The sequence below is a fragment of the Diceros bicornis genome, chromosome 25, assembly GCF_020826845.1.
Source record: "Diceros bicornis minor isolate mBicDic1 chromosome 25, mDicBic1.mat.cur, whole genome shotgun sequence".
Lineage (NCBI taxonomy): Eukaryota > Metazoa > Chordata > Mammalia > Perissodactyla > Rhinocerotidae > Diceros > Diceros bicornis.
In genome coordinates, this window is record NC_080764.1 from 9,882,409 (window position 1) to 9,895,121 (window position 12,713).

Below are 12,713 nucleotides of genomic sequence, written 5' to 3' on the forward strand. Positions count from 1 at the left end.
GTTAAAACACTGCTTATATTATGTGAATCAATGTGGAAAGAAAAATAAAATTTACAAAAATAAAAGTTACAGCAACTTTTAAAGAATATACATACTTCATAAAATTAAAAACATATGTATTCTGCAATGTACATCTATAAAACAATGAACTTTAACTCACTTCCAAAGTTTATTATCCTGCCTCTCTATTTGCCTGTTTTTCTATCTATTCTTGAATTTCAAAGCAAAAATAAACCTAAACACACACACACAAAAACCACTCACACAAATCCACTAATATTTTTTCTGGTTATAAAAGCTGTAGAGGGGCCGGCTCCGTGACGTAGCGGTTAAGTGCACGTGCTCTGCTGCTGGCGGCCCAGGTTCGGATCCCGGACACATACCAACACACCGCTTGTCAAGCCATGCTGTGGCGGCGTCCCACATAAAGTGGAGGAAGATAGGCACGGATGTTAGCCCAGGGCCAGTCTTCCTCAGCAAAAAGAGGAGAATTGGCAGATGTTAGCTCAGGGCTGATCTTCCTCACAAAAAAAAAAAAAAAAAAAGCTGTAGATAGTCATTGTGGAAAAGCCGGAGAATTTACAACTAATAAATGAATAAAGAAATGAATGCCCAAATGTTCACTGATTATTTCCGGGTAGTGGGGATAAGTGTGATTACTTAATCACACATACACACATACACACGGCATAAAGAAAAATGTGAACAATCACACAGGAACATTTCCATCATCACAGAACATTCTTTTGGATAGCACTTCACTATTATACTGTCTCCCGGGACTAGGTTCTGGGGTGGGTACATTCGGTCTCTGTCTATGGGATTACAGTTTCACTGACCAGGCAAATACAGACACATGAAATGGTGAACAACCCAAGGCCAGTTAATAATAAGAGGGCAAACCACAGCTATTACCAGTTCAAAGAAATTAAGAGATAACTATAGGTTGAAGTGGAAAAGCCTTCATGAAGGAGACAGATATTTATTTATGGACTTAATAATTCACTGAGGGATATGCATATACTGTGCGAGGCACTGCAAGGGCCCGAGCTAAGCAAGATTTAGGGGCACCACAGTTTAACAAGGAGATAAACCAATATCTCCACTCTCTCTCCAATTCTGTCATTAATGAGCTGTGTGACACTGGGATCTCTAGTCCTTATGAAGGAGATTATCTCAGACTTCTAGTCCTAAAATGCTGTGATCCAAAGAGAAAAGGAAGGGCCGGCCCGCTGGTGCAAGTGGTTAAATGCGTGCGCTCAGCTGTGGCGGCCCGGGGTTCGCCGGTTCGGATCCCGGGTGCGCACAGACGCACCTCTTGTCAAGCCATGCTGTGGTAGCGTCCCATATAAAGTGGAGGAAGATGGGCATGGATGTTAGCCCAGGGCCAATCTTCCTCAGCAAAAAGAGGAGGATTGGCAGATGTTAGCTCAGGGCTGATCTTCCTCACCAAAAAAAAAAAACAAAAAAAAAAAACCAAAGAGAAAAGGAAAAGGAGGCGGCACCAGAAAGTAAGGAAAGCAACTGAAAAAGGTATAAAGTTGACAGAATGAGCTAGCCGTGTTCAAAGCAGACCCAGCGGTGATTTTGTGTTGAGGAAATATTCATTCATTCAACGTATATTTACTGAGTGCCTACTATGTGCCAGGCACTGTTCTAAGTGATGGGGATACAGCAGTGCTCAAAACAGATAAAAATCCTTTCTTTCTAGGATCTGGCATTCTAGAGGGGAAACAAGTGATTAAAAAAATAAATAAGAAACTATATTGTATGCCAGGTGATGAACAGTGCTACAGAATAAAATGAAGCAGGAAAAGGGATAGGCAGTTTCAGGAAGTTGCTATTTTAAACCAGGTGTTCAGGGAAGGCTCAATGAGAAGATGAAATCTGAGCAAAGACATGAAGAAGGTGAGGGGCTGAGTGAAGCCAAGGTCCGGGACAGAGAGAAGAGCAGCATATAGGTGGTGAGGCAGGAGCACAGGACACCAGGTTGGCAAAGTAGAGAAAGGCAAGAACAGTAGAGAAAGGAAAGATCTCTAGGTCTGAGAGTCTGGAGACTTAGATTTCAATCAGAGAATCATCACTTCAGAATTGGAGAGACCTTTACAGGTCATTTAGTACAACTACCCACTAGATTATTAAACCCATATTACTCCTTCCAGGTGACCTTCTTATCACGGCTTGAACAATTTTAATGCATGTATCTACCTCCACAGACCAAGACAGCCTGTCCATCCTTGGATAGCCCTGCCTTAGGCTTTAACTTGAGCAGGAATCTGTTTGCTAGTAATGTCTACTCTTCATTCTCTTTAGGGAAACTTTGTATACTATATGCTTCAGACCTTTGAAGATAACCTCAGGTCTTCTCTGAGATTTCTCTTCTCTACAGGTTAAAGTTAACCAGTTATTTTAACTCTTTTCTAAGTGACGTGACCTCACGTCATGTAACAATAAGTTACGGGAGTCTCAGCTGCAAGCCACAAAAATTGACTTTGGATAACTTAAATTATGTAATATAGGAATGTAGTAGAAGGCTATGAGGTAGAGTACAGAACTGAGGAAAAGCTGAAGAATCAGGTCTTTGAGAACAAATAACAGAGCAGCTCTCGCGTCTACATATTAGGAATTAACTCATGATTATGATAAAGGAGCTGCGACTGTTTGTCACCGTGTCATTCAACCTCAGATTCAAATTAAAGGAGGAACACATCTATCTCCCTAACATTTACTGGCCTAACCTGGGTCATGTGCCCATCACCTACTTGGTCAGGGATGGACTGTTTCGTCAAAGCAACAGTGAGCTGCTATTCCCAGAAAAACCTGGACTGGATGCTGGGCAGGCCAAAACAACATACGTCCACTCAACTCTCTCAAAATGTGATGCCTCAAAATCAACGCAAGAATGCGGGTGTGCAGGAGGAGCAAAGCCAGAGTATCGCCTCCACACCTGCTGTATGTCCTTGGGCAAGTGACCAAACTCATGCCTCAGTTCCTATCTGTAAGATGGTGATGATCACGACGACATTTTGTTGTACTTATGCCAACCAAACAAGAATATGTATGTGAAATGCTTTATAAACTCAAGGCTAACTGTAGTAGCCAGCACTTACTGACTGCCTGTCACAGACACTTTACGTAGATTATTTTATTTAATCTTCAAAACAACCCTATGAAGTAGGAGGTTATGAACACAAACTCTGGAGTCTCACTACCCAGATTCAAATCCTGACTCCACTACTTATTTGTGTGACTTTGAGCAAGTTACTTAGTGTTTCTGTGACTGTTTCCTCACCTTAAGCAGGTGTAATACTAATAATATATAGGGTGGGGGCCAGCCCCATGGCTTAGCAGTTAAGCACGCGTGCTCTGCTACTGGCGGCCCCCGTTCGGATCCCGGGCACGCACCGACGCACCGCTTGTCCGGCCATGCTGAGGTGGCGGCCCACATACAGCAACTAGAAGGATATGCAACTATGACATACAACTATCTACTGGGGCTTTGGGGAAAAAAAGGAGGAGGACTGGCAACAGATGTTAGCTCAGAGTCGGTCTTCCTCAGCAAAAAGAGGAGGATTGGCATGGATGTTAGCTCAGGGCTGATCTTTCTCAAAAAAACAAAAAAATAATATATAGGGTGGTTGTGAAGATTGAGTTAATATAAGTAAAATTCTTAGAAATGTGCCTCGTATATGGTAAACACCCAATAAATATTAGCTATTATTATGAGTGGTGATAGTAGTAGTAATTATCCCAATTTTGCAGATGTGCAAAATGAGGCACTGGGAAGTTATATCACTTGTGTTAAGTTTTCAAAGTTTAAAGTGGTAGAGCCAGAACTTAACTTTATTGTAGGTGCTCCTAATTACTATACTCTACTGACTTCAAAAGTTTAAAAAAAAAAAAAAAGGTGGTATTTGGACTTTAACCCTAACCTCAAGTCACACAAATTAAGGATATTTACAAATGAAACTCAAACACAAGAAGAGGGATTATGATCTGTTGTTTCATGTCTTTAGAATGTTAGCTGGAAGGCTAACTAGATATCTAGAGACAGTCAGGAACAGTCATATCATTTTGTTAAGAAAAGAATCTTCTCTTAGCCCCAATTGGAAATCAGGCCCTTCCCAAGAAGAAGCCTTCTGATAACTCGACTGGTGCTTTCAATCTCATTTCTAACGTTACTCTTCTTGATAAAGCTAGTTAATGATTCCAAAGAAGTTAACTTTCCAAAACAATTCACATCATTAGCAGAGAAAAAAAACACACATATAAAACCTACATAACACTTAGAAAAAGCAGGAATGTGTTTATAATGGAAGAGAGGCATGAAGTGAAGACAGTTAACAGTGCCTAAGGAGGGGCTGGCCCCACGGTGTAGGGGTTAAGTGCTCACGCTCCACTTCTGCGGCCCGGAGTTTGCGGTTTGGATTCCGGGCGCGCACCGACGCACCGCTTGTCAGGCCATGCTGTGGTGGCGTCCCATATAAAGTAGAGGAAGATGGGCACAGATGTTAGCTCAGGGCCAATCTTCCTCACACACACACACACACACACACACACACACAAAAAAACAGTGCCTAAGGAAAAGAAGTGAATGTCTCTCTCCTCCTTTATGAATTGTGACCATAAAGTAACAAGCTTAAATGTTCAAAAAGAAAGGGAAGTGATTATACACATACTATTCGAACAATGGGGTCTTGAAAGCCAGTTCATAAGCCACACTGAAAGTGAGCCTCATTATTTCGGTCATATGGTATATCAAGAGGACCAGCACCCACTATGTGCTGAACACAACATCCTATGAGGTATTCCTTCAACAAATACTTATTGATCACCTTCCACTGTTCTGGGAGACAGGGCTGAGGTGGTGAAAGAGAAACGGCTTTACGTTCATAGTGCTTACATTGTAGGCAGGTATTATAAAGAAGAAATTAAAGGTCAGTTCCCATGTCTGTCAGACTCTAAAGCTTACAATGTATATTTCAACTGTAGCATCTCTCACTGGCAAGGCACAGCTTCTCCTGAAAGTCCACACCTACACGTGCAATCCTGACCTCACTGGAACAATTTAGGGTTTCTCTCTGCTGGCAGACCAGTGTCACTTTCTCAGTGAATTGTTCCTCCCCCAACTCCCAAGAGCAAAGATTGCTCCGTCAGCAGTTAACACATCACACTGACATGCATGAAACTCTTTTTCTCTCTCATTAGTCCCTAAACTCCCTCAGGGCAAGAACCCTGTCTTAGCCTCTTTGTAAGTCTAGAAGATGGTATACACAGTAGGCATTCAATAAATGGCTGAGTGGAGCTCATGAGCCAATTTCAATAGAGTTGAGGGTAGAAGCCAGACAGCAATGAACTAAGGAGTAAATGGAAGGGAAGAGCACAGTTTGCTTTTTAAGAACAAGTTTAGAAAGGAAAAGGAAGGGAAATGGTAACAGTTTGAAGAAGAAATGTGATCACTGGAAAGTTTTATATTTTCTTGAAAATGAGAAAGACGAACGTATTTGTTGGTAAGGCAGTACAGCACAGTAGAAAGGGCAGGGGTGTCAGAGTCAGACAGACTTGAATTTGAATTCTGGCCCTGTCACTGACTATGTCTGAAGGCAAATCACTTAATCTCTGTACTTCAGCTTACACATATATAAAATGAGAATGATAATACCTACAACTCACTGTTACAATTACAGAACTTGGCAAACAGAAGACATTCAATCAACAGAATTGATGATGATTATTGTATGTGGAAGCCAGGACTCTGGTGTTCTAAGCCCTCCCTCATAGCTTGTGCTTCAGCCCAGATTTCCTGTCTCAGTCTGCATGTAATATGTGATGGCAAAGAAACAGGACCGTCATTTCTTCTGTACCACCCTCTGTGCTATTCCACTGCCTTGTGACAGGCTGCATGAACTCATGAATGGCTGCTGTGGAAAATTACTGATGTCACCAGCTAAGGAACAGGGACAATCTGGAGAATAAGCAGATGAAACTGTTAAATCATCAAATGAACAAGATTTTGGGCTCCTGCCAAAACTCTCATTGAGAACTAAGAAGAGAGACACTGAAAACACAAACACTCAGAACATCAAGTTTCTAAGCCAACAAGGTGTTCCCAGCGTCCACGCCAGGCACAGAAAGACAGGTGTATAATAAGAGATGATTCCCTCCTGAGTTCCCTTCTCAATATTTCACCCTAATGTCAGGGTCATTTCTGTGAGGTACTACTCTAGTTCACTGACTTTTCTGTCAACCTGACAAGTTCCCAAAATCACAAGATTAGTATGCTCTTTTATATTTGAACAATTTTTGTTCCCAGTCTTTTAAAGTTAATGCTCTGGTCATGGGTCATGTTCACCTGTTACCCATGTCTGATCAACAGAAACATCTCACCCCTCCCTGCTCTCCCAGATCACACACCTCCATGCTTAAAAAGGGGCACCCAGAAGAGGACTAATGCCCAGGCTAATGAGACAATTAGTTACAAAAAGGCTATATGCATGTAGGATTATCAAGAGACAGGAAAAGCGGCCTTTATTTAGAGTCAATTACAAACTAATCATGGAGAACAGAAATAAATACATAAAACAAAGGAGATATAATTATTGTTTAGAGTTCAGAGACAACTGGAAGATAAGGAAAAGAGATGAGGAAGAAAAGTAGGAAACATATGTGTGGTCTACCAACTTGATCATAAAAGCTACAAGTAAACAAGTCAAAGTTGAAAATTCAGTTTTTGTGAGTCAGAGTCTGATCAGGAACTTGAATTTACCCAGAAAGAACAAGAAAGGAGGGTGAAGAATATTCCTGGACACCTCTAAATATCCCACCAAAAAACAGCCAGCACCCCACCGCAAATCTCAGCTGCGGCACAAGACTGGGAATAGGATACGGTCATTCGTCATAGAAAAGAAACTTTAAAATATCCCCCTATCCCCATGTAAAAAGCATCCTGGATCATTAAACTAAGTAGGAGAATAATTTTCAAAATTCCAATCCTAACCCCACTGGGTGATTCTAGCTAAAACATGCCTCAATTTCCCCAAAGTTAAAATACAAACATTTTACAGTGTGTTCCGAGTCTCGGCCCGAACCTGAACCTGACCCCGGACCTGACCTGAATCTTTAAAGTGAAGTCACAAGCTACATCTGAGGAAGAGTTTGCTGCTGTAAATGTATCCGAGGCAGCCGTTCTTCCAAAAAAATAAAAAGAAGCCCGGCATTAGGTGCGGTCTCTGAAAAACTGCTCCCAGCTGCCGGGGTGGGGTGTATCGGGCCCGAGTCCCCCGGGCACCTGCGCCCCGGCGCAGCGGCCCCCACCTCCCTCTGGGCCAGGCTGGGCCTCCTGGGGGTCCCTCCCCCTCCTCCCCTCCCCGAGCGGGACCGGGGGGCGCGGGTCCGAGCACCGCCTCCGCCCGCAGGCCCCGCGCCGGGACCGCGAGAGCCCGCGCTGCCGCCGCCGGCCGGAGCCCCCACCCCACACGCCGCATGAGCCAGGTGCGGCCGCGCCGCTCTCTGCGGCCGGGGGCAGTGCTTCTCCCCTCCTCGACCCCTTCGGCCCGTCAGTCCGTCCGTCCGTCCGTCTGTCCACAGCCGCCCCCGCATCCACACCGGAGGGGCAGTGAGGGCGCCGGGCCCCGCAGGCCCAGCGAGTCTCAGCCGACCTCTCGCTCCGGACTCACCCGCCCCACAGGGGATGTCCAGCTGCCCCGCCGCCGCCAGTCCCTGCCACCTCAGCGCCAACGCGGTCGGGCTCACGACTCCGCGGCTCAGCGACTCGGACCCAGTCAGCGCTCGGCGGCGCAAGCGCGCACGCGCGCCGGGCCGAGCGGGCGGTCGCGGGGCAGGCTGGGGGCTGTAGTCGTTGCGGTCCGCCGGGCGCGAGCGGCCGCAGGGTCTGTGCCACCGCGGACCGCGCAAGCGAGCCTCGTTCCAGAGCGAAGCCCCGGTACCCCGGCGGGGGAGGGGCACAGGCGGCCTTCGAAGCCCAGTTTTAGCCTAGCTATGCCCACTGCCTCCCGTCTGCGCCGCAGCCCGAGGAGTTTAGGGCAACATGCGGTGGACCAGCGGTCAGGATGGGTGGATAGACGCTGCAGGGCTCTGGGAAGGAGTGGCCCTTACTTGATGCTCATTTTCTAAATATTTAAGTGCCTTCTTACGGGTGTACAGAACCAGTCCTAGACCAGCATGATCCACTCTTACACAATTCACAAGACTTGGAATGAGCCACAAATTGGAACAAATTTGTTGAGGTCATGCCCAAGAAATTCTCTCCGGGCATGTATAACACAGTGGGTGTAGTAGGAGGCCTTCATTTGAGTCACTCAACCACGCTGACATTTAGCTCATCCATAAAATGAGAATGTGAACTTATGGTTGTGTGAGAACTAGATGCTGTTTGAGAAAACGTTAAAGCACAGTACAAATGAACAGTCCAGGAAGCTAGTGGGCCCATCTCCATTCAATATCCGGGTCCTAGTTGACATCAGGCTCGAGCTTGAAAAATCGTGCTTGCCACCTTTTAGAAAGGTCACCAAAAGCTACAATAGTGTCACAGGAATGTTCTCCAGAAATTTCACCCTACTTTGAAGCGATATGAATTTAGTTTTAGAGCTACTACTTAATGTAAGCGTGGGTTCCAAATGGTGTTCCAGGCTGGTGTCAGGGTGAATGAATGGGAACCACAGCCAGCGCCTACCAAACACAGTAAGGCAGTCTCAGTCATGACCCCACGGTGTTATGCTCACTTTACAGAGCACTTTCAGTTATTCATAGCACTCCTCTGCTGAAAGCAGGGTGAATTTTACCATTCAAATTTTACAGTGGACCTGGTCAAAATAAAGAGAACTAGTAAGTGGCAGAGCAGAGATCTGAACCCAGTTTCTGTGGCCAAGTTCATTTTTCTTCCCCACCACACCACTGTCTCTCTCAAATTCTGCTTTCTTTAGAAAAAAAAAAAATCGTTGTAGAGCAATGAATTCCAGCCTTTTTAGTGTGGTGACATCCTTTTTCTCTCATCTCACAACTTGCACGCACGGGCTATATTTCTTAAATTTATCTTTATGGGAAAACACAATTTCTTGAGATAGTTGTAAGGTAAGCTGAGGTGTCAAAACTCAATGGCTGAACAATGCTTAGTTTCAGCATAGACCCCTTAGGTTTTGCAATAAAGCATTAGCATTTCATTTTTGCCTTCTTTCCCTCCGGACTTAACAAGGAACTAAGGACTTGTCAATGCTGTTGCCAAATATAGTTTCCAGCCCTCCTCTGGTTCCAGTGAAACATCTGTCAGACATGAATACTGGGCAGGTCTAAAGGCCACAAGAGACAGAAAATGAGTACCTCCGTTTTAGGAATGGTAGACTAGCAAACAATTGTATGAAACCTTCTTACTCATAAATGCTGTGTAAGAATTCCTTATACACATGTAGCCTCCATTAGTCAGACAACAAAAGAAAGAAAAATGCCAAATTCTTAAAAGCTTCCTAGGACAGCACCCAAGGCAGGGCCCCTCTCAATTCATGCCATATGAAGGTAGATGGAGCCGATATATTGAAGTACTTCAGCCAAGTACCACATAGGTGAGAAAAGCAGCTTCTGCAACATGATGAAGAGTGAATTACAAGATGCTTAAACCAAGGGAGCTAAAAACCAAGGAAAGCAGTGTGGATTTCTGGTTGAAGTCACATTTCAAGAGCACCTTTTCTCAGTGGAGCTTAATGAACTTGACACGTGTTCAAATGCTGCATTATGTATGTCCCATTATTGAGGAGGCACTCACCACTCTGTGTAGTCTGTTTCCTGCACTGGAACCGTAAGCTCCAGGAGGGCAGACTGTCTTGCTCACCACTATATTCCCAATACACAGTAGAGTGCTGAAAAAACTATTTGTTATAGTATGAAACCTGGATCAGAAACAAAATATTTTGTAAATACTTATTTCCTCCAGGTTATCACTAAAGAAATGAAGCCTTCTAAATGTGAAGTATAAATATATTATTTTACCCTTTTTTTCCTTGAAGGAAATGAGCAACTCAGTTATTTAAGAAACTATGGGACGAATCCTTCTGCGATCTGTTGTGTTTGGATTTCTGCAGTATATATTTTAAATATACTTGGCCTGTACTATTAAAACCAGCACTATCCTAATTACAACTTCTCAAAGTTTAAAGCCATGGGAGAGGTATAACACTTTCCCAGTTTTAAACTTCTCAGTGCCCTAGAGCCATAGCAATGAAAGGCTAAGTCATTCATGGATGGAAACTCACTCGCAGCATTCATGGCTCGTCTCCCTCCCGATCTCACATGTGGCCACTTGAGACCACTATTGGATATGAGCTTGTTATTTCCTAAGAAATCCCTTGTGGGAATTAAGGACACAAGGGTCTGCAGTAGTTCCCAGGGATCCCTTCAAACCCCTCCTTCCACTCCAGCCTGGGCTGGATGCTACCTAACCACAATTTCTGGCCCACGCTAGAAGAGGAAGGCCCAACACTCCCACAAAGATATGAGAACTTGCAGTACCAAGGAAGACATCAGAATCTGAAAGGGCGGTCAAACATGGCTCTTCCAATGCCAAAGGGCCTTGTTAAATGAGAAAATATAGAGGGCCTTGTTTTCATCCACCCAAAATCTCATTTCTCATTTGACCTTTCGTCGAAGTAGTCACCTACAGATCATCTTGTCCAATGAAGTGCTCATCTTGAAATCTGGGCCAGAAACCCACCTCAGTTCCTTTCTGAGTTTGGGCTTTTCACGAAGGTAAATTACCACCCATACTCACTACTTAAACTATTTTCTCAGAAATTTGGCCTCTAAGAGCTTCTCTGAATACAGCACTTAATGAGGTAAGGATAAGGTCACACCAGATCCAGAATGGAAAAACCAAATTCTACTTTGACTTCTAGTTATGTTCAAAATTAGCTAAATTTATGAGCTAAATTTTGTGTCCATTAGACCACATCTCTGATACAGAACATAACTGGTAAGTAATATATATAAATTCTGGTCTCTAAAAAATAATGTTATAATGACTGAATGTAATTTCTGCCCCAGATAGGATCCTGGAACAGAAAAAGGACATCAGTTAAAAACTAACGACTTTCGGGCCGGCCCCGTGGCTTAGCGGTTAAGTGCGCGCACTCCGCTGCTGGTGGCCCGGGTTCGGATACCGGGCATGCACCGACACACTGCTTCTCCGGCCACGCTGAGGCCGCGTCCCACATACAGCAACTGGAAGGATGTGCAGCTATGACATAGAACTATCTACTGGGGCTTTGGGGGGAAAAAAAATAAATAAAATCTTAAAAAAAACAAAAAACTAAGGACTTTATTTAATAATGTATCAATATTGGTTCATTAACTGTGACAACTGTACCATACTAACATAAGATGCTAATAACAGGGAAAACCAAGCACAGGGTATGTACAACCTCTCTGTACTATCTTTGCAATTGTTCTGTAAACCTAAAACTACTCTAAAATTTACAATTTAAAGAAAAATTGCATTAAAAACTTGAGAAAATACACACAAGCAAAAAGAAAATAAAAATCACCTTAAACTCATCATCCAAGAAACTACACTTATTTCATTACATAGCTTTTCAGCATTTTTTTTTTTTTGGTGAGGAAGATCAGCCCTGAGCTAACATCCATGCCAATCCTCCTCTTTTTGCTGAGGAAGACTGGCCCTGAGCTAACATTCTTGCCAATTCTTCCTCCACTTTATGTGGGATGCCGCCACAGCATGGCCTGACAAGCAGTGCGTCTGTGCACGCCAGCAGCGGAGCGCGCACACTTAACCGCTATGCCATGGGGCCGGCCCCTCAGCTTTTTTTTTTTTTTTAACTTTCCTATATTTATTTTTTATGCTGCCTCATTTCCCATTCTCTGGGTGGTTCTGGTTCAAGTTCAGGGTGTACTCTGTTCCATGGCAGGCAAACCAAAACAACAGCAGCATCCTGCTCCTGAATGACCATACCAAGGAAGAGCTGGTGATCGTTCCCAGGCTCAGAAAGGCAAATGACATTTTCTGAGTACCTTCTTCATGTCAGACCCTACATTATGCAATTTCAGTCAGCTAACCCTCACATCCATCCAGGATTTACGTCACCATTCTGGAGGCATGTGACCTCTGTGCTAAACTTTCCTGGTTATCAAATGAAATCTACCATCAGCCAGGGGAAGAGGGCAATATGTGCCTAGGTGACTGACTGCAGCTGAACAGAAGCCGGTTGTCCCACAGTCTACCCAGACCCTGATTTCTGGATGGTTCAGATCCTGGAGTTTGCATCATTGGTTAACTGAATGCAATCTAATCTTCGAGAAGGCATGAGTGTTCTCTCTTCTCAGCCAACCTATAGCCCATACAAATGCCTTTAAATTACAATATTAAATGGGAAAATAAGATCAGGTAACAAAATTGCACTTAAGAGTATATCACAAGCATAGGAGCCAACCCCGTAGCCTAGTGCTTAAGTTTGGCGTGCTCTGCTTCAGCAGCCCAGGTTTGGTTCCCAGGCGCAGACCTATACCACTAGTCGGTGGTCATGGTGTGGTAGTGACCCACATACAAAATAGCAGAAGATTGGCAACAGATGTTAGCTCGGGGCAAATCTTCCTCAGCACACACACACAAAAAATATCACAAGCATATAAAAACAAACGAGAATGAAAGAGGAAAGATACAACAAACCCACCAAAACATCCCAGGAAAAACC

At 44.1% G+C, this 12,713-nt stretch overlaps 1 protein-coding gene across 3 annotated transcripts in view; it reads right to left on the reverse strand.

Moving 5' to 3' along the window:
* Positions 1-7,783, reverse strand: part of SGSM3 (small G protein signaling modulator 3) — a 45,553-nt gene extending 37,770 nt beyond the window's left edge. For all 3 annotated transcript variants that reach the window (XM_058568311.1, XM_058568314.1, XM_058568313.1), the window contains exon 1: positions 7,677-7,783. The gene's annotated coding sequence lies outside the window, so the exon portion shown is untranslated. The remainder of the gene's footprint in view (positions 1-7,676) is intronic.
* Between the last annotated feature and the right edge of the window lie 4,930 nt (positions 7,784-12,713).